At 50.5% G+C, this 25,564-nt stretch overlaps 5 non-coding genes across 5 annotated transcripts; 1 reads left to right on the forward strand and 4 right to left on the reverse strand.

Moving 5' to 3' along the window:
* Window positions 1-6,689: 6,689 nt before the first annotated feature.
* TRNAE-UUC lies at window positions 6,690-6,761 on the reverse strand. The gene has a single exon. It is a non-coding gene; the product is annotated as a tRNA-Glu (tRNA).
* A 1,430-nt stretch (window positions 6,762-8,191) lies between these two features.
* On the reverse strand, window positions 8,192-8,265 carry TRNAT-UGU. The gene has a single exon. It is a non-coding gene; the product is annotated as a tRNA-Thr (tRNA).
* A 1,615-nt stretch (window positions 8,266-9,880) lies between these two features.
* On the forward strand, window positions 9,881-9,953 carry TRNAC-ACA. Its single transcript has one exon. It is a non-coding gene; the product is annotated as a tRNA-Cys (tRNA).
* An 11,630-nt stretch (window positions 9,954-21,583) lies between these two features.
* TRNAT-UGU lies at window positions 21,584-21,657 on the reverse strand. Its single transcript has one exon. It is a non-coding gene; the product is annotated as a tRNA-Thr (tRNA).
* A 1,895-nt stretch (window positions 21,658-23,552) lies between these two features.
* On the reverse strand, window positions 23,553-23,634 carry TRNAS-GCU. Its single transcript has one exon. It is a non-coding gene; the product is annotated as a tRNA-Ser (tRNA).
* Window positions 23,635-25,564: the final 1,930 nt, after the last annotated feature.

Raw genomic sequence — 25,564 nt, forward strand, 5'->3', positions numbered from 1 at the left:
AAGCCTCCACACGGTCTCTGAGGGCCAGGAGCTCCTTGCACCAAATGCCCACATACATACATAACATAAGAACGGTCGTACCGGGTCAGATCCAAAGGTCCATCTAGCCCAGTATCCTGTCTACCGACAGTGGCCAATGCCAGGTGTCCCAGAGGGAGTGAACCTAACAGGCAATGATCAAGTGATCTCTCTCCTGCCATCCATCTCCATCCTCTGACAAACAGAAGCTAGGGATCTCATTCCTTACCCATCCTGGCTAATAGCTATTGACGGACTTAACCACCATGAATTTATCCAGTTCTCTTTTAAACGCTGTTATAGTCCTAGCCTTCACAACCTCCTTAGGTAAGGAGTTCCACAAGTTGGCTGTGCGCTGCGTGAAGAAGAACTTCCTTTCATTTTCTTTAAACCTGCTGCCTATTAATTTCATCTGGTGACCCCTAGGAAGCTTCTGTTGATTATGCTGCACTTAACCCTCAGTTTTAATTGAGCAAACAGGAGATATCTGACACTGTGGGATACGGCTCCTGTGCTCTGTTCCCAAAGTGTTCTGCAGCAGGGGAGGGTCTCTGGCAGTGTGTGTGTCACTGGCATATTGGGGTGATGCTGAAACTGGGCAGAGTAGAGGTGGCATTGTGGGGCTGACGTAAACCTTCTCTCTCCATTTCCCCTTCCAAGAACCGAGGGGACAGTAACCCTTACCCAGTGAGGTCACATTCTCATAGTTCTGCTGCATGACATCCCAGTAGAGGGCTCTCTGAGTGGGGTCCAGCAGAGCCCACTCTTCCCTGGTGAAATACACAGCCACCTCCTCGAAGGTCACCGGCCCCTGAAAGAGCAAGAGTCCAACACTCAATACCTGCTGCCCCATTCACAGCCCCACTATTTGTGAGGAGAGGAGCCCATCAAAGGGAAGCCCTGGGTGGATTGCAGTCAACAAAGTCCCACCCCCACCCTGCTCAGAGCATCCCGGAAACATCAGAGTGAGGCGACAAAGAGAGCCCCTTATCTCTCCCAGCAGATCCATCACATACCTACTAGCCACAGACTGATAGAGGAGAGGGAGCCCCTAGCAGGGACCAGGGAGAGATCCCTGGTAGGAAGCCCAACACCCTCCTCATTGTGAGGAGCTGGGTATGAAGGGAGGGGAATCTCCCCTAACCCTCACTGGTGGGTGCCCCCTTCATATCTCACAGCAGCCACTGATTAGTCGGGTCAGGCTCCAGCACTATGAGTCTGGTCAGTTTTCCCAGGCCCATTCACGTGGGTTATTTTCTGCTCCACAAACTAGAGAATTTACACCTCTGAACCTCATGGGTCTGTTCTAAGCCACTTATTAAACAACTCCCAGCAGGTCTGTCACATCCTGTCCTCCTCCCTTTCTCCACCCTGTGCATTTCCTGCCCCGTTCCAAACCAGACTGTGCAAACCTTCCCATCTCCGCTGTATTTGCTGTCCATCTCCCTCCTGTAGGAACCCACCAACCCCCCCTCAAAAAAATAATCCCTACCTGAGCTGGCTCCACTGCAGCCATTTCTCTCCCCTGTCCCATGGCAGGATGGGATGAGCTGGAGCAAAACATGGACGTCATTCTGCAGCCTGGCAGGACGAGAAGGGCAGTTGTGGAGGTTTCAGAACAGGTTTTAGTTAATGTCACATCACGATTCCCCCAGGATCTTTCCCTGCAGACAGACATCCTAGATTCTGCCATGCTGAGAAATGCTCAATCTCTTTATTACAGTGTAGACCTGGCCCCTCCTGCCAGGCTAAGCCCAGAGAGAGATTTTTAACCTCCCTTCTCCATCCCTCCATCCCATAACAAAACCCAGGTCTACACTGGAGGTGGAGGTTGATCTAAGATACCCAACTTCAGCTATGAGAATAGCATAGCTGAAGTTGGCTTACTTAGATGGACTTACCGCAGCATCCGACTGCTGCTGCTAACCCATCGACTCCGCATTCGCCCCTTAAGGCAGTGGAGTACTGGAGTTGATGGGAGAGAGCTACCTGCCGATCCGGTGGTAGTGTAGACCTGCTCTTTGTCTCTGAACACAAGGCTAGAAAAGAGCAGAACCAAAGGCGTCACTGTGGGGGATTCCCTTGGACACTGACCCCAGGGCAGCCATACTCCAACAGGGGGAATATGGAGTCAAGAACCAGCTTTTCCTATGTCTGATCCTTGTTTTGTTCACTGGAAAGTGGTTCTGCCCAGGGATGCTGCAATACATGTGTCTGGGTGGACTAATGAGTGGGAAGAGAGATTTCCAGCTCTCTTCTCCCACTGACCCTTTCAGTCTCTCCTTCCCCGTCCTCTCTCCCTGCCCCTTTGGCTGGGAAAGTCCATTCCTGGTTCTTTGCTCTCCCATGGCTGGATTTTCTCCTGGCAACTACTAATGAGAGGAGATATTGGGGGGGGCTGTTTGTGCAGAGTCACTTTCTTGCTAGTCCCCAGCACATTCTCTGAGGTCTGTCTGTTACCTGGAGTCTGTGGCTCAGAATTTGTATTAACAAAGCCCAGGTCTGCTAGTACCAGCTGCAGAAAGTGATCACCTGGGCCGGGCAGAGAAGCAGCTTTAATTAAGGTCACATCCCAGCACAGAACCCTGCTGGGGGAGCAGCAGCTGCTAAGCCTGGTCTCCCAGATCACAATGGAGGCTGCAGTGTCTGACCCAGGAAGCTGAACCCCAATATCCTGAGCAGAGAGGGACAGAGCGTTTGAGCAGCTTCCCTCCTTTAGCTCTCTGGGGAGAGTAGCTAATGAGAGCCCCTCCTCACAGGGAGAATTGCTGATCTCATTTGCCTCACTGTCCATCTGGAGTCACTCCCTGTCTTTCCATGCAGTGACTCTGGATTAACAATGTTCTCAATGAATCCAGATTTCAGAAAGAAGGAGTCCAGAATGCTGTGGAAGATAGTGATAAACCCCTTCCCACCTCCCTCACCCCGCAGATCTAGGACAAGGAATCAGGGCAGGAATTTTCCCTATGAAACCAGAAGTTCCTGCAGTTTTCAAGAGGAGAGAAAAGCAAAATCTGTCACTTCACCTCACAGTGTTTGATAAGTGGCTAGAAAGTTATCATGGTGACTGGGCCGCTGCTGTGAGGGTGGCCACTGTTGCGGATGAAGCCATCCTGGAAGCACCTTCCACCTAGCCACCCACTGAAAATCGTGTAGGGTGTAAGGTGTGGGTAGAAGAACACTAGGGGGGGGGCCTCCCCCTTCCCCCACCATTCGCCATCCCATACCCGGTGCTGCACCCAGTGGGGTAAAAAGAAAATACGGCCATATCGAAAGAGTCAGTTGCGTTCTTTATGGTTACCCTGCCATTCCCCTCGGGTCTGACCTGCCCTCCAGCTCAGCCACCACTGAAAATTGAAACACAAAACAGTAGAGCCGTACAAGGCTTCAAAGCCCACCAGGCCCAACCGCTCTTCTAATATGGCAGAAAAGCCGCACTTCTCCTGACTAGGTAGGGACATCCTATGGCCCCACAAGAAGTGGAAGGCCATCGTGTTCGGTCTCAGCAGCACTCGTGGAGCAGGGGGAAACACCTCATCATTCATTCATTCATGCCCGTCACCCCAACCGGGGTATGGGCCGCCAACCACAGATCTCCATAGTCTTCTATCCTGGGCCATTCGCTCTAGCTGGTTCCAGGTATAGCCCATTTTTTTGCTATCAACCTGAAGGTCGCGTCGCCAGGTATTTCTTGGGCGGCCTCTTTTCCGCTTGCCTTGGGGGTTCCACTGCAGTGCCTATCTGGTGATGTTGGTTGGCTGCTTGCGTAGTGTATGTCCTATCCAGCCCCACCTTCTCCTTCTAATTTCTTCCTCTGCTGGGAGTTGATGGGTCCTCTCCAAGAGGTGGATGTTACTGATGGTGTCTGGCCAGCGGATCTGGAGAATCCTTCTGAGGCAGCTATTAATGAAGGTCTGGATCTTCCTGGTGGTTGTTTTGGTTGTCCTCCAGGTTTCAGCTCCATACAGTAAGACTGATTTCACGTTGGAGTTGAACAGTCGAATCTTTATCGCCAAAGACAGCTCTCTGGAGCTCCAGATGTTCTTGAGCTGTAAGAAGGCTGCTCTTGCCTTACCAATCCTTACTTTGATGTCTGCGTCTGTGCCACCCTGCTGGTCGGTGATGCTACCTAGGTAGGTGAAGGACTGCACTTCTTCCAGGGGGCTTCCATTCAGTGTGACTGGATCGTTGCTGATGGAATTGATCCTAAGGATCTTGGTCTTGTCCTTGTGGATGTTGAGGCCAACCTGTGATGACGTGGCTGCCACTACGTTGGTCTTCTCTTGCATCTGCTGTTTACTGTGCGAAAGGAGTGCAAGGTCGTCGGCAAAGTCCAGGTCATCAAGCTGGGTCCACAATGACCATTGGATTCCATTCCTACGCTTGTAAGTGGATGTCTTCATAATCCAATCGATGACGAGAAGAAAGAGAAGTGGTGACAACAAGCATCCTTGTCTGACTCCGGTTCGCACCTGGAAGCTGTTTGTGAGCTGCCCTCCATGGATCACTCTACAGTGTATGCCGTCGTATGAATTCTTGATCAGGTTGACCACCTTTGCTGGGATGCCATAGTGCCGAAGGAGCTTCCAGAGGGTCTCTCGATCCACGCTATCGAATGCTTTCTCATAGTCAACAAAGTTGATATACAACGAGGAGTTCCACTCCATAGACTGCTCGACTATGATGCGGAGCGTTGCTATCTGGTCCGTGCATGATCTGTTCTTCCGGAAACCTGCCTGTTCATCTCATAGCTGTGGATCGACGGCATCCTTCATTCTCTCTAAGAGGACTCGGTTGAAGACCTTCCCTGGCACCGACAGGAGTGTGATTCCTCTATAGTTGGCACAGTTGCTGAGGTCTCCTTTCTTGGGGATTTTGATGAGATATCCCTCTTTCCAGTCAGCCGGAATCACTTCTTCTTCCCATATTTTCTCAAAGAGGGGGTACAGCATTTCCACTGAAGCATCCAGGTCTGCTTTCAGGGCCTCTGCTGGGATATCATCAGGTCCAGCCGCCTTCCTGTTCTTCATCATGGTGATGGCTTTTCTGATCTCGTCTCTGGTTGGTTTATCGCAATTGATTGGGAGGTCCTCGTTGGCTGGGTCGATGTCTGGTGGATTTGGTGGTGCTGGTCTGTTCAGGAGTTCCTCAAAGTGCTCCGCCCATCTGTTCATCTGTAGTTCTATTCCTGTTATAGACTTTCCCTGCTTGTCTTTAACGGGACGTTCTGGCTTGCTGAACTTTCCAGACAGTCGCTTGGTAGTATCGTACAGCTGTTTCATGTTACCGCTGTATGCTGCCTGCTCTGCTTCTGCTGCCAGTCCATCCACATAAACACCTGGTTGAGGAAATTCCCCACAGATGGGTCTTGAGCATCACAACCTTGTAGGTAATGACAAGGTTCACTTACGCCACCGGCTGAGCCACTCCTCACAGGCCAGCAACCATTTCTCCCAGTTCGCGTTCCCCAGCTCGTCCCCAACCGAACGCTAGAAGGCCCAGCCATCAACCTGCCCACTCTTGCAGCCCTCCTCTTCCACCCTGACTGATAGGGAGGATTATTAAGCCTCCCTCCCTTAGGCCCTTCAGCATCCCTGGGGAAGACCAACACTGCCCAAGTGACTTTGGGCCAGTAGGTCAACCAATAGGGCTGCCTCCTAGGCCAGACTGCAGCCCAGCTTCAGGACTCAGAGGAAATGGAGCTCGCATCCCTACCTACAGGACTCCAGGCATGGCCAGGCTTCTGGATCAAACGTCCCCTCTTGTGCTCAAGTCACAACAGCTAGCGGGCAAAAGACAGGCTTTCATGGCATTGGAGAAAGCAAGATAGAGCCTTGGAAGAGCCCTTCTATCTGCAGCAGGATTAGCCTGTGTCAGTGATTAATGAGGTGGATCTAGTTGTAGATTGTTATTCATTCCGCACCTTGACAATTCACACAGTCCCTTTCCTACTCAAATCCCCAGCACCTCAGTGATCCTGGTAGCAGGGGTTGGGGCCTGAGATTTTCAGGGTCCTTTTTCCCCTCCACCTGGAGTGAACTCAGCTTTTCCCCCATCCCAGACAATCCATGAAATAACAACAGGAGCATAAAGAAAGAGGGGAGGGAACATCTCACGGCCAGGGCTGGATGTGCCCAGGGCCCCCTGCTTGTCCATTGTTTCCCTGGAATTTGGCCCCCTGCTTTGCACAAGGGACAGAGAAAGATCTTGCTGTTCCTGTGTCTGTTGAAAGAAAATTGTGCTTCTGTATGAAAGAGAGGCAGGAAATGGCCTCATGGTGGGACAATATCCTCAGGATTAAGACCTAAGAACTCAGGCTGAGAACTGATTTAACTCCACTCATCTGGGATTTAACAAATTGTCTTCCATGGAGCAGGGCCAGATCCAGTGTTTTTGCCACCCCAAGTGGAAAAAAAAATAAAAAAGCTGCAATCAACTGCAGCTCTACCTCTGCTGCTTTTGGCCTCAAGTCCCTCCCTCTGAGAGGGACCAATTGCTGCTGAAGCCTCCCCTTTCCATTGGCCGCCCCAGGCACCTGCTTGCTGGGCTGGTGCCTGGAGCCAGCCCTGCCATGGAGACACTGGGAAGATGGGGGGAATCAGGAAAACACCACAGATTCGTTTATGTTGTAAGTGAAGAGAAACAAAAGCAGTTTTGGTTTAAAGTCACTTTTCCCTGACTGGGAATTGAACCCAGACCTTGGCAGTGAAAGTACCAAATCCTAACCACTAGACCACCAGGGAGGGGCAGATGCTGTTTTTCTTCTCACTTATGTTACACTTTCTTAGGCTACTTTCTATCCAATTTCTGAAGTTGCTCCATTGTCCATTCCCTGAGGGGCTAAGAGCAGAGAGTGCAGGAATCCCTGTACTCAGTGTCACAACCTGAGCCCAACTCAAGCTACTGAAACAAGCACAAATGATGCTTCCTCCATCAGGATCACAGAGCCACACAAAGAAAACCCATGAGGAACAATCCTCCTCTGCCTTCATTTACCCCATCACAACCCTCTCAGCAGCCAACTCTTGTAGGAAGGACGCTGAGCTGATAGGAGCTCTGGCATAGAGACCAAGGCAGGGGTGTTGCACCCCTTCAGTGAGAGCTGGTCACATTCTGACTCTAGAGGAGGAGAGAAAGGTGATGGCCACATGATGGGGCCACTATGTACCACAACATGGTTCTTTTTTGTGGGATGACTCTGAACATTGACTGATCTCCACTCCCTTGGATTTGAAGAGATGTTTAGTTGGGCACTTAGGAACCTGTAAGGCTGAAGCAATTTTATGGATGGTGACACTATGATTGAAGGGTTATTTAATGTTGTAGAAATTGTTAAAAACAGTGAGCTTAAACTGGAACTGCCTGTTAGTAAAGGCTGGTTTCCCCACCTCAGTTCCATAAGCTCTGCTAGAAACACCCTGGGTTCTCTCCTGCCTCGGTGGGAACTGGAGGGAATCGTCCCCTGCTGCCCTTGGCTCCAGGCTGGTTTTTCTGGGGAGGGGACGTGGAATTGATTTGTTTGCTGTTGAGAAGGGAGCCAGGCCAGTTCTCAGGGAACGAGAACTCCCAGCATCTTCCCAGCCCAGCCCAGGCTGCTGCCCTGTCCCAGCCTCTGTTCCCCTGGGGGCCCTGCGTGTTTGGCTCTAGAGCAGGCCAGGAGCAGCAGCTGAGGCAGAGGACAGCCTGGGCCGGGCAGATAAGAAGGAGTTTAGCAAGCAAAAAAGTAAAATGGCAGGGGAGTATTACCTTGGACTCAACAGCATTTCTCCATTGGTCTCTCTGCTTTGGGGCAGGGACAATAACACGTCCTGCTGCATTCGTTATTTCAAAGGGTGGTTTAGGATTTTTATTCTCACACACGGTGCACAAAGCAGGACTCAACCTTTGCTGTAAACTAAACAAGCTGCCCACAGATTCTGGCAGCCACAATGAGCATTTGGGTGAGAGCTCAGACCTGCCCCTGTCCCAGAGGGAAGGGGTCATCTGTGAGGGGACTGGACCACTGACCTACCTGCTCCTAATTCCCAAACTTTCAGTAACTCTATTATCAGTGTCTGTGAGTGTAATTTAAACCATAAGAAAAACCACCCTGGGCTAGACCAAAGGCCCATCTAGCTCTGAAACTTCTCTTCTGACAGTAGCCAATAACAGGTACCCCAACAACCAGTCAACAAGGCACCACTGGGAGTTGAACCCAGAATCTCCTGTTTACAAAACAGACGCGTTAACCAGCTAAGCCATGGTGCCTGTGTGTGGCTAAAGCACTCTGTCTGCCCACACCTGACTCCCTGCCATTGCCACCAGGGCCTGACAAGCTTTGCTTGTGTTTGGATTCCGCAAAGCAGAGGAGCAGGTGATGTTTTCCTTGCAAGCTGTGTGTGAGTCAATCTTTGGCCAGGTCTGCACTACAAAGTTGTTTCAGCAGAATGATATTGCTCTGGTGTGTGAAAAAGACACAATGCTACCTCGGTCGGCAGCTTGTGGCTGGTGCACACACTGCAATGCCACGTCTGGCGACAAAACTGCCCTGTTTTGCTGACAAAATAAAACGACTTCGATGAGAGGTCTAGAGCTTTTTGCAGCAAACTTAAAGTGACAGAGTGTCAGTGTAGATGCTGCTGTTCATTATATCACCATAACTGGCCTCTGCCAGTATCCCACAATGCCCACCGTGAACTCGCCTGCCCTGCATTCCTGCTACAGAGGCTGGGCCCCTCCCCTTTCATAGCTCTGGGAAGTTCTGACAGCTGAGCCTGCTGCTCTGCTCCGGCAGCCAGGAGCAAATCACTGCCATGGATGCTGCTCTCTCCCGCACTGCGAACACAGAGCAGGTGGTGGGAGTTTCCTTACAGTGTAGGGGGGCCACTGGAATCCGAACTGTGACACGCCCAGGACATCCCTTCCCTTAAGGAGGCTCTTACCTTCTAAACAGGGACATCTGTTTTCTAGTAAAATCACGAAAAGGGAAGGAGAAAACTCGAAAGAGGTTCCTCCTGGCGCTCACGTACGTGAACCCGAATACTCTCTCTGTCCTCAAAGAGAGACCTAGAGAAGGAGACTTGCTGAAGCAAAGCCACAGGGGTCTCTGAGGTTTCCCTGGCCCCTCGCCCCTGTCCTGCCTGGCTGATGTCAGCATCTTTCTGTGAGGTCACCACCTCCACACCACCTTTGACCAATAGTCTGAGGTCCTGCAAAAGGCCTTTGTGATGTCACTGCCACATCCCTCCCTTGCTGGGCTAATGTCCTGCCCCTGCCCAGGCACTTTCGAGGTTTAAGCTACTCCCTGTGGATCACCCCACTGAAGGAGCGTTCATTCTATGAAGCAAGCTGGCTAGACAGGAAAACATCAGACGCTGTTTGGATGGACAGGGTGGGTCTCAGGGGAGGGGCAGAGAGGGTGCGGGGGGGGGAACTGAATGCAATGCTCCAGATGTGGCCTCACCAGTGCTGACTAGAGGGGAATAATCACTTCCCTCTATCTGCTTGCAATGCTCCTACTAATCCAGCCCAATATGACCAGTTACCCATATTGAATGCAGACACAGCAATATCTGATACATTGGTTCCTGTCCAGTCAGGAGGTTATTTCCCACCTATTCATAAATAATGAAGATGCTTTAAGCGGAGGGAAGAGAACTGTCCCATCCGTGCAGTTAACCCATCTCCCCGAGAGGTGGTAGCTATGTCAGTGGGGGAAGCTATGTTGGTGGGTGTGCAAGCTGTGGTATCTACATGTGTATATAAAGTTTACTCAAACCCCATTTTTAAAACCCCTGTGGCCTGGGAATAGAAAAGGAGCTCTCTGAGGCAGAGCCCATCCTTCAAAATCCTTAAGATCACTGACTTGCCAATGCAAATGTCATGGGGGTATAGCTCAGTGGTAGAGTGTTTGACTACAAATCAAGTGGTCTTTAGTTCAAATCCAAGTGTCCCAATTTCTTAAATAAAAATAATTCTGTTTCCAGTATGCTCAGGAGCTCCACTAAATAGGGATCCCTGAAATGAATGGACACACTCAATGTTTGCCTGTGCAAATGCACAAAAACCTAGCAAACATGTCCCCAGCTGAAATCAGTTCCAATCCTCTAAGTGTCTAGGTTTGTTTTCATCAACTAAACAAAGGCACATGAAGACACATTTGCAGGTCCTTGGCCTCCATGGGCTACAATGTGCAGAAGAACAAGAACCACATCCACGTGAGAAGCATGGACTAGTCTGTATTACATTTGGTAAGTAAGTTGCCATTGGGACTGAAAACTCTACTGGACGTGGACAGGAGCCTGTTACAAAACTAAAAGAACCAAGATTTACAAACTCCCTGTTACACATTCAATCCTCTGTTTGTGCACACGGCATCAACTGGGGCTCTAATAAATGGCAGCCTTCCTTTAACACAGATCTTTGTTCCTTGTGACTTTCAGATACATTCGAATGGCAGCTGTTTAGAGGTCATGTGCTGCTAGTTCATGAGCAGCAGCAGAGTCTCTGTACGTTTACCAAGCGTAGAGCTGGGTGTGTCTGCATCCAAGTAACTGCAGAGTCAGTGTAGTCCCAGACAGTTAATTGCACAGTCTCACTTTCTGGTCTCATTGATCATTTGGGTAGAAACAGCAACGGTTTGGTGGGTTTTTTTTTTTTCTCCTTCCTTTTCTCCTAAGGAATGTGTGATCTTGAGCATGTTAGTTTAAGTTCCCTGTGGGTCGGGAAAATTCCATCTCCTTGAAATAGCTGGGGAAGTGACCTGTTTGTATAACCTAGAATAAAGGAGCTTTTGTAAAGCAGTTTCATCTTTAAATCTGCTGGGATAAAAATAGTAAACAGTAAATTCCACAGCAAGACACCAGGCCAGGATCAATGGATGGGGCCAGGGTCAATTAATTACAGAAGAAACAAACTCTTGGGAAGTAGCTGTAATTTGTCCCCAAACCTTTCCTTGTTCTCATATGCTATCAGGGATTCTCTTCTAGAGGGCAGAGTTAAGGTTATCTGGGCATATACCATCACTCTGTATTCCCTGTTTTTCCAGAGTTTGAGTTTTACTGAACTCGATGTTCTGGAAGGTAAGAGATATTCACAGTCAAAGTTAACTCTCTGTTAACAAAGGTTTTGTTATTGGCAAATAATGAGACTAATCCCTCACTGCGGTAATTCCACTGACTTCAGTGTACTCTTTCCTCATTTCTAGTTCCAAATAAATAAGCAAATTAAAACAATATTGAGAACTAAAATGCTGTGAGAAAATGGAAATTTTAGTAGCTCAAATTTCAGTTTCTTCTGTGTCTTGTGCGTGTGTAAATGGCACAACATGTTAATTTATAAGCACATCTTTCTTAACTTCTTTAAATATTCTGTAGTACATTAACTATATCCAGTGGGTTGTTCAATGCAGTGAGGTTTTCATGCATTGACCAAAACATATTTTTCATGTTATGTAAATGAACACAACTCACTGAACACAAAATTGTGTATTTCATGCTGTGAACTGTGTTGGTAGCTCAGATTAATAGGTTTGTTTTTTCTCTCTCTCTCTCCATGAAAAAAGGAAGAAACCGTGAAAATACCCATGGGAGAAAGGGGATTTCTGAGAGCCGGGGAAGATATGGAGATATTTATGAAAGGGGGAGAGGCCAAAGTAGGGCCATAGCTGGAGCAAAGGGGGAGGTTTTTGTGCAGTTTCATTTCATCCAGCCTCACATCCTGTAGTCCCTACTTCCCCACCCCCCCAACAAAGCCACCTGTGACTCCTGAGACAGCCCCACTGCAAAAACTGCAGAGCCCCCAGCACTCCCTCTCCTAGCTGGACCCCCTGGCAGCCAGAGCTCTCCGCAGAACTGCCGTGGTTGCTCCCCTGGGTCTCTGGTCAAGGACGGCTACCGGCTTCTCCTGAGAATGCAGCTGAGAAATGACTCACCCTTCTCTAGAGTCTCGCCTGTGGGCTCTGAGAAGCAGGATGGGCCCTGTATGATAAAGTCCATGCAACATTCCACTCACATCCCAGCCCTGGTATGTTGCCAGTAGCCTGCTGTTCCTGGGTAGCAGCCAAGGATGTTTCCCAACAACAGGAGACCCCAGCCTGGGACTAAAGTCAGCCCAGCCCAGCCCCCACACCGTAAAGTGAATAAGGAAAAGTTATTTACTTGTTCCCATAATATAAGAACTAGGGAACACCAAATGAAAGAAAATAAAAACCTCCTTTTATTTAAAACAAATAAAAGGAGGTTCTTCACACAGTGCACAGTCAACCTGTGGAACTCCTTGCCTGAGGAGGTTGTGAAGGCTAGGACTATAACAGGGTTTAAAAGAGAACTAGATAAATTCATGGTGGCTAAGTCCATTAATGGCTATTAGCCAGGATGGTAAGGAATGGTGTCCCTAGCCTCTGTTCGTCAGAGGATGGAGATGGATGGCAGGAGAGAGATCACTTGATCATTACCTGTTAGGTTCACTCCCTCTGGGGCACCTGGCATTGGCCACTGTTGGCAGATATGATGCGAGGTTGGATGGACCTTTGGTCTGATCCAGTATGGCCATTCTTATGAAGGGAGGGAGCAAGCACTACAACAGACTTTCTGTAGTGTAGTGGTTATCATGTTTGCCTCACATGTAAAAGGTCCCTGCTTTGAAACCAGGCAGAAACAGATGGGTTTACTTTTTCTGCCTGTCTAGCAAGGCGCTCCTACTGTTGCCACTGGTCTGTCCCTGTGATAACCCCAACCCCTGCATGGCAGAGGGTGGTGAAATGAGCTGAGAAAAAGCCTTGGCATCAGCAGGGGAAAGCTAGAGGATCTGGGCCAGTCACCTTTTGAAGCCTTGTGGCTTGGTCTCCTCTGCACTTGGAGGTTGGCCTATGGCGGCCGGCTCTTCCTGTTGGCCTCCTCTGTGTGACTTGCCAAAGGAGGGAGTGAGACAGGAATGGGGCAAAAGAGGAAAGTCGAGCTGAGGAAGGCAGGGCAGAAGCTAAGCGCCTCAGTGCGGCTAAGTGGGGTTAGTAGAGCGTCACCAGTCATTCTGCAAAGCCTGGGGAGGTGCGGTTGGCTGCTGGGAGGTAGAATCCCGTGCCTGCCTCTTGGCTTCCCAGGGATGGCTACTTGCAGCCCAGGAGAAGAAAGACGGTTCTGGGTGAAAGGAAGACAAACAAAGCTCTGTGAGGAAATTTGGGTGTGGGGTGCTGGCTCTGCGCTGGGGGAGGGGGTTGGGGTGCAGGAGAGGTGGCGCTTACCCCGGGCAGTGCAGCTCCCAAAGTGACCGGTACACACAACCCTCTGGCAGCAGCTCCTAGCTGGGCCGTGCCAGGGGGTCTCTGTGCGCCGCTGCCTGCAGGCACTGCCCCCAGAGCTCCCATTGGCTGCAGTTCCTGGCCAATGGCCGCTGCAGAGTTGGTACTCGGGGCAGGGGCAATGAATGGAGACACTCTCCCCGCCCCGGGGATGGGGACATGCCGGCCACTTCTGGGAGTGGCACGGAGGGACGGAGGCAGAGTGGGCAGGGAGCCACCTCAGTGCTGCTGGCACATCTCTGTACACCCATTGTGGGAGGGGAGCAGAGGGCCTCCATGTGCTGCCTGGGGTAGGGGCAGTGCACAGAGCTGCCTCCCCTCCCGGGTCTATTACAGGAGTGGGTGGGTGGGGTCTTTTGGCCTGCAAGGTGCAGCAGGTCGGACTAGATGATCACACTGGCCCCTTCTGACCTTAAAGGCTCTGAGTCTAAAAGGGAGAGGGAAGTAAAGGAAGTTTTTTAAAAAAATAAACCAAACATTGTAATACCAGGATGACTCCAACAGCTCATTGTATAGTCCCGCCCCTTTCTTCCTCCATTGTGTGTTGAATGACCTGCAGGACATTGATTCTCTCATTCCCTTGATAAACTGATACAATGTGCCTGAAATTAAACCAATTCCCAGGGGAGAAAACATCATATCTCTGCATTGGCTGGGAATTGAACCCAGATTAACTATTTGGAAGGCAGCTATGCTCACCACTATACCACCAGTGCATCTGGCAAAAATGCTCCTTATGCTTGCCTAATGAGGCTAGAGTAGCATTGAGGAGATTTTCTGCCTGTTAAAATGTACTGGATTCTCATCACTAAAAAAAAAACACCTCCATCTTCACTTGGGTTTGAATCATCAGCCTTTCAATTAGCCACCAAAGTTGTTAATCACAGGGTATGTCTACACTATGGGATTATTCCAATTTTACAGAAACCAGTTTTTGGAAACAGATTGTATAAAGTCGAGTGCACGCGGCCCCACTAAGCACATTAATTCGGCGGTGTGCATCCATGTACTAAGGCTAGCGTCAATTTCTGGACCGTTGCACTGTGGGTAGCTATCCCATAGCTATCCCATAGTTTCTGCAGTCTCTCCCGCCCATTGGAATTCTGGATTGAGATCCCAACGCCTGATGGGGCAAAAACAGTGTCGTGGGTGATGCTGGGTAAATGTCGTCAGTCAATCCTCCCTCTGTGAAAGCAATGGCAGACAATCATTTTGCTCCCTTTTCCCTGGATTGCCCAGGCACACGCCATAGCATGGCAACCATGGAGCCCGTTCAGCCTTTTTTCGCTATCACCATATGTCTACTGGATGGTGCTGACAGACGCGGTACTGCAGCGCTACACAGCAGCATCCCCTTGCCTTTTGCAAGTTGGGAATGGTTGGGTCATTACACTAATTGAATCTATTTACCTATGTTAAGTTCTCCTCACACCTTCTATGGGCCATCTTAATTATCACTTCAAAAAGTTTTTTTTCCTCCTGCTAATGATAGCTCATCTCAATTGATTAGACTTTTCCTGTTGTTATGCATACTTCCACCTTTTCATGTTCTCTGTATGTATAAATATCTCCTGTCTGTATGTTCCATTCTATGCATCCGAAGAAGTGAGCTGTAGCTCACGAAAGCTCATGCTAAAATAAATTTGTTAGTCTTTAAGGTGCCACAATTACTCCTGTTCTTTTAGCAAAGATGGTTACCAGCCATACTGTCCCGTCTGCTGCTTTGCAACTTGACAATGACAATTGCCAGTTATACTGTACCGTTTGTTGCTGTCATGGGTGCTCCTGGCTGGCCTCGGTGAGGTCGGCCAGGTGTGCATGGACAAAAATGGGAATGACTCCTCAGGTCATTCCCTTCCTTAAGTTTTGTCTAAAGGGAGAGTCAGTCCTGTCTGGACTATCGGGCAAGCCTACTAAAGAACCAGAGAGGCAAACGGCCACTCTGGGTCAGAGCCCCAGACACCCCACAGAAATGATGAGCTGCATGCCATTCTAGGGGGTGCCCCTGCACCAACCCCACCCTTTGCTTCCCTCCTCACCCACCCCTCCTGGGCTACCGTGGCAGTTATCCCCCCATTTGTGTGACAGAGTAATAAAGAATGCAGGAATTTGAAACAACACTGACTTTATTGCCTCTGCAAGTAGAGCTCAAAGCGGGGAGGGGAGGGCAGCCTCCAGCTGCTATGATATTGCAGGCAGGACTGAATCTCCATTAGACAAAGCTTAAAGAAGAGAATGACCTGGGAGTCATTCCCATTTTTGCCCAGGTGCCCCTGGGCGACCTCACCGAGGCCAGCCAGGAGCACTCACGGGACGACGATGACTGATACCCGTCCTACTGTACCATCTGCTGTCTGGAAGGGAAGGGAAGGGAAGGGGATTCTGCTGTGTAGCGCTGCAGCACTGCGTCTGACAGCAGCATCCAGTAGACATACGGTGACACTGAAAAAAGGCAAGAAATGATTTTTTCCCCTTTGCTTTCACAGGAGGAGGGGGGGGGGAACGACATATACCCTGAACCACCCGCAACAATGTTTTTTACCCTTCAGGCTTTGGGAACTCAGCCAAGAATTGAAATGGTTTTCGGAGCGTGCGGGAACTGTGGGATAGCTACAGACGTCAGTCGCCCCTACCTCCGTGAGCATCCATTTCATTCTTTGGCTTTCTGGTACGCTTGTCTCAGCTCCTTAAGTTTCAGCACTGTATTGAGTCCCTGTTGTGGCCTCTGTCTATCATGGCCTTGGAGATTTTTTCAAATGCTTTGGCATTTTGTCTTTTGGAACCGATTTCTGATAGAACAGATTCAGCTCCCCATACAGAGATCAGTTTCAGTATCTCCCATATGGTCCATGCTGGAGCTCTTTTTTGATTCTGGGACTTCATGGTCACCTGTGCTGATCAGCGCTCCACGCTGGGCAAACAGGAAATTAAATTCAAAAGTTCGCAGGGCTTTTCCTGTCAACCTGGCCAGTGCATCCGAGTTCAGATTGCTGTCCAGAGCGGTCACAATGGTGCACTGTGGGATAGCACCCGGATGCCAATACCATCAAATTGCGGGCACACTAACCCTAATCAGACATGGCAATACCGATTTCAGCGCTACTCCCTTCGTCGGGGAGGAGTACAGATACCAGTATTAAGAGCCCTTTATATCGATATAAAGGGCTTCGTTGTGTGGATGGGTGCAAGGTTAATGCAATTTAACACTGCTAAATTCGATATAAACTCGTCGTGTTGACAATGAGGCTAATCATCTAGTGGAACAAGCTCTGCAAGGGACGTGGTTAATTCCCCATCACTGCCCTGTGTAAATCAAGACCGCAGCTCTAGCTGCAAGACACCTGGTGTGTGGGTGTCCCTGTTCCCCCTTCAGAACCTCTGGTACATGGTGCTTCCCTCCTCCCAGTTCAAGATCCCCGTCATGTGGGTGCTCCCATCCAGGATCTCTGGTGGGTGTCTCTGTCCCCCACCCCATGAACTAGCTCCAGTGTGTGGTTTCCCCCGCCTGCCCCTATCCGGGATCTGTGGGTGTCTCTGTTCCCCTTTTCAAGATCCGTGTTGCTTGGGTGCGTCCCTCCCCCCAAGTCAGACTCCCCATCGTGTGGGTGCTCCCATCCCCCCCTCTAGGCTCTGAGGGGGGTGTCTGTATAAAAAGAGACTGTGTCTCACTGTCTTGCCCAGGCTACACTGCAGGGGCTATTTACAGGCACAATCCCACTACTGATCGGCACGGGAGTTTTGACCTGCTCTGTTTCTGACCTGGGCCGGTTCACCCCTCCTTAAGCAACCTGGGAGCCCCAAGCTTCCCTAGGATCACCACATTGATGCTGAACTTAGTGCAGACACCTGATCAGCACAGCCCCCTAGAGCCCAGAACTCCTGAGCTCAAGTGATCCGCTGGCCTCAGCCTCCCCAGGTGCTGAAAACACAGGCACCAGCCACAGGGCCCGGCTTATTTTGCAGTTTGGCAGCTGGAGCTTTAAACTCTGCTTGTGAGCTCTGTGCCTTGGCCAGACGGGGACAGCCTGGAACTGGGAAATGCTCCTGCTCCTCCCGCCCCCGTCTCATGTCGAGCTGCAGGCGCCGCTGTCGTCCCAGGTAAGATCCCAGATGTTTCGGTGCCCCCTTTCCCCGCCCAGGTGTCCGGCTACCTCTGCCCCCCATACAGAATCCTGGATGTGTGGGTGTCCGTCCCTCTGCAGAGGATCCTGGAGTGTGGATGCCCTTGTCCCCCCCTACAAGATCCTGGGTGTGTGGGTGCCACTTCCCCCCTAGTAGATCTCTGGTGGGTGGGTCCCCAGGGTGTGAGTGCTCCCATCCCCCGATACAGGCTGGGGGGGGGTTATAACTGGCTCTCCCTGTCCTGCCCAGGCGGTGCTACAGCAGCTGTTCACAGGGGCAGCAACCCCACTGTCACCCTGCAGCTTTAACCTGCTCCAGGGGTGACCTACTTCACCCCCCCCCCTTTGGGAGCCCGGGGACCCCGAACTTCCCAGAATCACCTGATTGATGCCGAGCTTAGCACAGACACTGCTCAGCATGGCAGGGTGCAGCCCTTAATTCCGTCAGGTCGCCTCAGCCTCCGACTGCACAGCGAGGATCCCACGCGAGAGGCTTTGTGCCCCGCGTGTCCAGCCAGGTCCCTCCCAGCTCCAGCTTTCAACTCTGCTTGTGAGCTCCCCTCTCCGGCCAGACGGGGGCAGCACTAATGGCCTCATCTAAATGTGACCCTTCAGACTGCAGATTATAACCGAGCGGGCAGATTATAACCCAGAAAGCCAAATCCTTCCCCAAACTGACAGTTGAAGCAGAAGATCCCCTTGGAAAGATCAGTATTTTTGCCTTTAAAAAGAAGGAAAATGTGCATTGTTCTCTTCTGTCTACAGCGAGAGATTGAAGAAGCTCAATTGATTTCATTGACTGGAGGTTAAGAGGGGATTTAATCACTGTTTTTAAATACACTGTTTTAAAAATTCCCAGAGGGGGGAATATCTGATTTTAAAGGGTTCTTTAATTCACCAGACAAAGGTTGAACACGATCCCATTGGTTTGCAGTCAATGTCACAAAATGCCAACTGGAAATGACCATTTTTTAACGGTGAGGCTAATTATCTAGTGGAACAAGCTCTGCAAGGGACGTGGTTAATTCCCCATCACTGCCCTGTGTAAATCAAGACCGCAGCTCTTGCTGCAAGACACCTGGTGTGTGGGTGTCCCTGTTCCCCCTTCAGAACCTCTGGTACATGGTGCTTCCCTCCACCCAGTTCAAGATCCCCATCATGTGGGTGCTCCCATCCAGGATCTCTGGTGGGTGTCTCTGTCCCCCACCCCATGAACTAGCTCCCGTGTGTGGTTTCCCCTGCCTGCCCCCATCCCGGATCTGTGGGTGTCTCTGTTCCCCTTTTCAAGATCCGTGTTGCTTGGGTGCGTCCCTCCCCCCAAGTCAGAATCCCCAGCGTGTGGGTGCTCCCATCCCCCCCTCCAGGCTCTGCGGGGGGTGTCTGTATAAAAAGAGACCGTGTCTCACTGTCTTGCCCAGGCTACGCTGCAGGGGCTACTCACAGGTACGATCCCACTACTGATCAGCACAGGAGTTTTGACCTGCTCCGTTTCCAACCTGGGTCGGTTCACCCCTCCTTAGGCAACCTGGGGACCCCAAGGTTCCCATGGATCACCATATTGATGCCAAACTTACTGTGGAAACCCGATCGGCACAGCCCCCTAAACAGGCCAGAAAGAGCAGCAGGTTTCCTGTATTGTTTCCTGCTCTTGTTTTCTTGACTAGTTTCTCCTCTGCACCAACTTGCTCTTCTGCTTTGTGAGCCTGGCTAGCTCAGCCCTGGTCTACACACAGCCCCTAGTTCGAACTAGGGTACGCGAATTCAGCTACGTGAATAACGTAGCTGAATTCGAACTACCCTAGTTCGAATGACTTACCGTCCAGTCGCCGCGGAAGCGAACTCCGCGGCTCCAAGGTCGACTCCGGCAACTCCTCCTGCCGCGGTGGAGTACCGGAGTCGACCGCGGCGCTTCCGGAGTTCGAACTATCGCGTCTAGATCAGACGCGATAGTTCAAACTCCGAGAAATCGAACTCGCCGCGTCGACCCGCGCGGTAAGTATAGACGTGGTCTCAGTTGGCAGAGCATCAGACTTTTAATCTGAGGGTCCAGGGTTCAAGTCCCGAGTCAGGTGATAAACTACTCACCAAGATCTTACACTGTCTTGCTGGAGTCCTCTTTGATGTTACTTTTTCTCTGTAGGATTTTTCCCTTTCCTCAGAAGGGCCTTTTTGTGTGTGGGTTTGAAGGGGCAACTTCCTGACAGTCCCTCTGTCCTTGCAGCCTGGAGGAATAAAGGCCTCTGGGCATACAGCATGTTTCTTCCCTGCACACACACACACATACAAACACACAGAATATCCCTAAGGAATTAAAATCACCTGCTGCCTTCCCCTGTCCTGCTGGATCCCCAAACAAGGATGCTCTTCAGCCTAAACCCATGTCCCCTCTTTTCCCAGTGCCCCTCAATCCCAACCCTCAGTCCCTCCTATGCTCACTGCTCCTCACTCCCAACCAGAGCCTGCTCCTCTTCACCCTTCTCCTCTGTCCCAACCCACAGCCCCCTCCTATTCCCAGTGCCCCTCAATCCCAACCCACAGCCCCCTCCTATTCCCGGTGCCCCTCAATCCCAACCCACGGCTCCCTCCTTCCCTCCAGCAGCAGGTGCTTCAGACCCCTCAGGAAGATTTGCTTGCAAGGTTTCGTGTACGAGTCTGCATGTGGATTTTACAGTATGTTGGAAATAGGTTGGGTTGCTTGCCGAAATGATCACTTGTGGCTGGTGTTGGATTCCCAGTCTCCATGTTACAGGGGCAGGAGAAATAAAGGTTTGTTATCCTTGTTGTGTGAATCGAGGGCAGCACAACTGTGCTTGGCAGACCCCGATTGAGGGACTCACCCTCAATTCAATAGCACTTGCTAGGCAGGGAACAGGGGTTCCAAAGCCAAGTGGGTCAGGGTCTGGGTCTCAATACTAAAATGTAGGTGTTAGACCAACTTTAGGACAGGGTGGCTGTGGAGGGATGAGTGAGTCCCTAGACAACATAGTGAGTACGGTGCCTTCTTATTTTCCCCCTTTTCCACCCAGGATGGCAGGTGAACTCTACAGAGGCACCTCTGGGCTTGCACTGACTAAGGACAACAGCTGTGAGTGGGGTGCAGAGTGGGGATGGCTCATGTTAAAGGACTTTTGGTTGCTGGACGTACGAACCGTAGGGAGAAGGACACTGCCCAGCTTATCTGGGGGGTGGGTCTTTCCCTCGTGGTTTATGTTAATGTGTTGGGGCTGCTGACATGACTTCTACTAACCCTGGGCTTACATTGCAGTGTAGACATATCCTGAGAGGGCATCTATACTGTGACAAAATCCCGCTGGCCTGGATGGTCTGATTTGGGCTCCTGGGGCTCAGATTGTGGAGCTAAAAACTACAGCATAGACATCTGGGCTCAGACTGGAGCCCAGGCTCGGAGACCCTCACCCCTCGTGGGGTCTCGGAGGCTGGGCTGAAGCCCAAGTCTCTATGCTGTAATTTTATAACCCTGCAGCACAAGCCTCACAAGCCTGAATCAACTGACCCAGGGTTTGAGAATAGTGACTTGGGTGTGTTAATGGCAGTGTAGACATAATGCTAGGCTATGTCCACACTGCAATGAAACACCCACGGCTGTCCCGTGCCAGTGCAGGCTCCCAGGCTAGGGCCGTGGGGTGGTAAATTTGCACTGTAGACATCTCGGCTCAGGCTCAATACCGGGCTCTGGGAGCCCTCAAGGTTGGGAGGGAGTTTAGCAAGCAAACAAGGTAAAATGGCAGTGGAGTATTACCCTGGACTCAATGGCATTTCTCCATTGGTCTGTCTGCTTTGGGGCAGGGACAATAACACGTCCTGCTGCATTTGTTATTTCAAAGGGCGGTTTAGGATTTTCATTCTCACACACGGTGCACAAAGCAGGACTCAACCCTCGGTGTAAACTAAATGAGCTGCCCACAGGTTCTGGCAGCCACAACGAGCCATTCAGTGTGAGAGCCCAGATCTGCCCCTGAGGAAGCAGGATCATCTGTGACAGGCTGGAACACTGACCTATCAGCTCTTAACTCCCAAACTTTCAGTAAGTCTGTTATATCAGTGCCTGTGAGTATATTTTAAACAACTATACTGGGCTGGACCAAAGAGCTCTGTGTTTTGTCCTCCCACAGTAGCCAATACCAGGTTGCTCAAGAGTTAGTCAACAAGGCACCACTGGGAATTGAACCCAGAATCTCCTGTTTACAAGACAGGTGCTTTAACCAGCTAAGCCATGGTGCCTGCCTGTGGCAACAACACAGTTTCTGCCCACACCTGACTCCCTGTCATCCCCACTGGGGCCTGAAAAGCTTTGCTTGTGTTTGGCTTCTGCAAAGCAGAGGAGCAGGTGAGGTTTTCCTTGCAAGCTCTCTGTGTGTGTGTGTGTGTGTGTGTGTGTGTGTGTGTGTGTGTGTGTGTGTGTGTGTGTGTGTGTGTGTGTGTGTGTGTGTGTGTGTGTGTGTGTGTGTGTGTGTGTGTGTGTGTGTGTATATATATATATATATATATCTTTGGCCAGGTCTGCTCTACAAGGTTACTTCAGCATCAATATATTGCTCAGATGTGTGAAAAACACACAACGCTCCCTCGGTCAGCAGTTTTTGGCTGGTGCACACACTGCAATACCACGTCTGGCGACAAAATTGCCCTGTTTTGGTGACAAAATAAAACTACCTCGACGAGAGGCCTAGTGCTTTTTGCAGCAAACTTAAAGTGACAAATGTCAGTGTAAATGCTGCTGGTCATTATATCACCATAACTGGCCTCCACCAGTTTCCCACCATGCCTGCTGTGAACTCACCTGCCCTGCATTCCTGCTACAGAGGCTGGGCCCCTCCCCTTTTATAGCTCCAGAAAGTTCTGACAGCTGAGCCACTATCTACACCGGGATTAGCTTGATAGAACTGCATTGCTAGCCCAAGTAATGTAATTACACCAACCTAATTTTGTAGTGTAGACCTGTCCAAAGAATCACACACACAACTTGGGAGCAAAACTTCATCTGCTTCTCTGCTTTATAGAATACAAACACGAACAACACTTCTCAGGGCCCAGTGGGGATTGGCAGAGAGTCAGGTGTGAGCCATCTTTATCCCAGGAGAAATGGACTCTAAAGGTACATCTCCATTGCAATGTAAGCCCAGGTGTGGCACGCTGTGCTCAGAGCAGGACCTGGAAGCCCCATATTCACCACTCTCATATAATAATGACATGGTTTGTTCAAAGTCTGCCTTGTGACGTATCATTTCAAAAGTCTTGATCTGTTGAACATTAATATCGTGTTGGATTGTGTGTGCTCGCATTGGTTGGGAAGTTATGAAGTTTTGCTCTGTGTGTGTTACTGAGATATGTTATGAGGTTGAGAAATGCCCCCCACCAGCCTTTCAGGTGTGACAAGGAAGGAGCCAGACTCGCTGCTGGCCCATTGAAGGGATCCACACTCCCAAAGACTATCCCAGGAACCGTGTACAATGCAGACTTCTCCGAGATAGCACAGAGACAATGGACACTGCTTGACTCACATGGTAACAAAGGAGCTTCCTAGCAAGTTGGAAGAAACTATGAAAGAGGGGAAGAGACATCATGACTTGGTCTCTCTCTCCCCCACAACTCAGCAGCTGGAAACACACTAGGAGGACAAAGACTGAACTGATTCAGAAATCAGAAGAGAATAATAACAATAATACTTTCAAACCAAAGTCCCCAAACAGACTAGTATTAGTTTTTCAGCAGAAAATTTTCAGTTTGGGGAATTTTGTTTTCTCAGTCAGACCTTGCCCAGGGAAGCAGGGAGAAAATGTTTGAGTTGCCTCCTTCAGAACAGCTTGGCCTAGACACTAGCTCTGGTTCACTGCTCTGGCCTTGCTCGGGTTGAGGGTATTTTAATAATTTGGGCAGGTCCCAGGGTGTTTGGGGGAGATGATGAGGATGTTCCCTTTTGAGATAAAAACTAAGAAATACAGCACTAGAGAATTTCTTTTTTAAAGAAATCTGGGATTTAGACATTTTATTTAAAGCAAGGGAGTTCTGAGTTTCTGAGAAGGTTTTTGTTTGCAAGAAGCAACATTGTTTGAGCTGTCATTGTACCAAAGGGGGACATGGTTGTCTACAAAGGAGGGGTGAAAACTAAATGCATCCGATGAGGATGGGATTTGAACCCATGCGTGCAGAGCACAATGGATTAGCAGTCCATCACCTTAACCACTCGGCCACCTCATCTGAGCTGTTAGAAAACTGGACAGGAGGAGAAATCTAAGGCCAGCAGAGCTAGGGACAATAAGGAGTTTTTAAATACTAAGCGGAAGCAGGGGCTGAATGAGCTCCCCCCTCACATCTAGTGAGGAGCTGGGGGAAAGACTTCAGGAACAGACCGTGTTTGCATAGACACACCTACTCTGCCTAGGTATGCAGCATGATGGGGCCGCTTTCCCAAAATGACCAGTTTTGGCTGGTGGCGGGTTACAAATCACTTTAGGAGTGAATAGAATGAAATGTTATTATCCTTCCTGCATGAGTGAAGGGCAGCAGAACAGACCTAGTCCATCCTGATGGAGGGGTCAGTGGGTGAGAAATAGCTTTTATTGGACTGCATAGATGTGATTGAGAACATCACCCTAAACCAGTGGTCCCCAAACATTTCACACTGTGCCCTCTTAGCCATGGCTGTGGCCCCGCGGAAGCCGCAGTCAAGAACCGGGGCTGGGAGTGGAGCTGTTGCTTGCTGGGGAGAGGGGTGCAGACAGGGGTAAGGGGGTCGAGGCCGAGCTGGGAGTCAGGGGCCCAGGCTGAGGGTGGGGTTGGGGAATTGCTGGGGCAGAGTGGGGCTGAGTGCTGCTCCCTCCATGGGGGCTGGCTCAGGCCCTGAGGTGCCCCCATGAATGTTCCTCTGTGTCCCCCTAGGAGTCATGCCCCGCTTTTTGGGGACCACTGAACCCTACTCACTAATCAGAGGCTAGTGATGCCAAAGCCCAGGGAAAGGGAGAACAAGTGCGGGGCCCCCAGCACTGGAGCCATGTGAAGGGGCTGCAGGAGAGGGGCAATGGCTGGTGGCCCAGGGAGTTAAGGGCAAAGGGGGCACAGGAGGGGGCAGGAGTTAGGGGTGAAGGAGGTGCAACGGTTGGGAGTGCAGGAGCTAGCGGTAAAGGGGGAGTGGGGATCGTCCAGGGGCAATGGGGAAGTGCAAAGTACAAGCTTTGGCCAGGGCACCATTTTCCCTAATGCTGGTCTGAGCAAACAACTGGAAATGACCCTTCAGTGAGAACAGAACCATCGTGTAGAAAAGCCCCTTTGTTAAGTGGTGGTGGCTGGGGGCTTAGGGAGATGAGTTAGAAAGCAACAGGCATTTGTCTGTGGAGGTTGGATTCTTGCCTGCTAGACAAGGCTGGTGTGTGGTGTCTCCATGGCTGTACTTTCCGTCTCTGATCTGCCACAGGGAGCCAAGTCTAGACATATTCAGAGGCTCTATGCCAGGGTTTCTCAAACTTCCTTTCACTGCATCCCCCTTCTGCCAAAAAAACCCAACAACTTACTACATGGCCCTGGAAAGAGGGACCAAGCCCCTTCACACTGGGCAGAGGCAGGGGAGACAAAGCCTGAGCCCTGCCCCAGTTAGGGGAGGGCAAATCCAGAGCTTGAGGGATTCAGCCCTGGGTGGTGGGGCTCAGACTTTTGGCTTCAGCTCCAGGCACCAACAAGTCTAATGCCAGCCCTGGCAACCCCATTAAATCAGAGTCACATCCCACTATGGGGTCCTGACTCACAGTTTGAGAACCACTGCTCTGTGCTGAGGGGAGAGAGTTTTCCTGTGGGTGCAGTTATGCCACTTTGCAAGAGGTGGCAGCTATGTCAGTGGGAGAAGCTATATCGGTGGGTGTGCAAGCTGTGGTGTTTACCACATTTAAGAAGTTTAATCAAACCCCATTTTTAAAACCACCTGTGGTCTGGGAATGGCAAAGGACCTCAATGAAGCAGGGTTTGTCCTTCTCAGGTCATTGTGGCTGTATAGCTCAGTGGTAGAGTGCTTAACTGCAGCTTAAGTGATCCTCAAGTGGTCAGATTAGATGCTCTAATTGTCTCTTCTGTCCATAAAGTTGACTACTTTCTGAAAAACTGAGTGTAGCATTGGGAGCAGCGTCTGATGTTTTCCTGT

This window comes from Mauremys mutica, unplaced genomic scaffold (assembly GCF_020497125.1).
Source record: "Mauremys mutica isolate MM-2020 ecotype Southern unplaced genomic scaffold, ASM2049712v1 Super-Scaffold_100100, whole genome shotgun sequence".
NCBI classification, from domain to species: Eukaryota; Metazoa; Chordata; order Testudines; family Geoemydidae; genus Mauremys; species Mauremys mutica.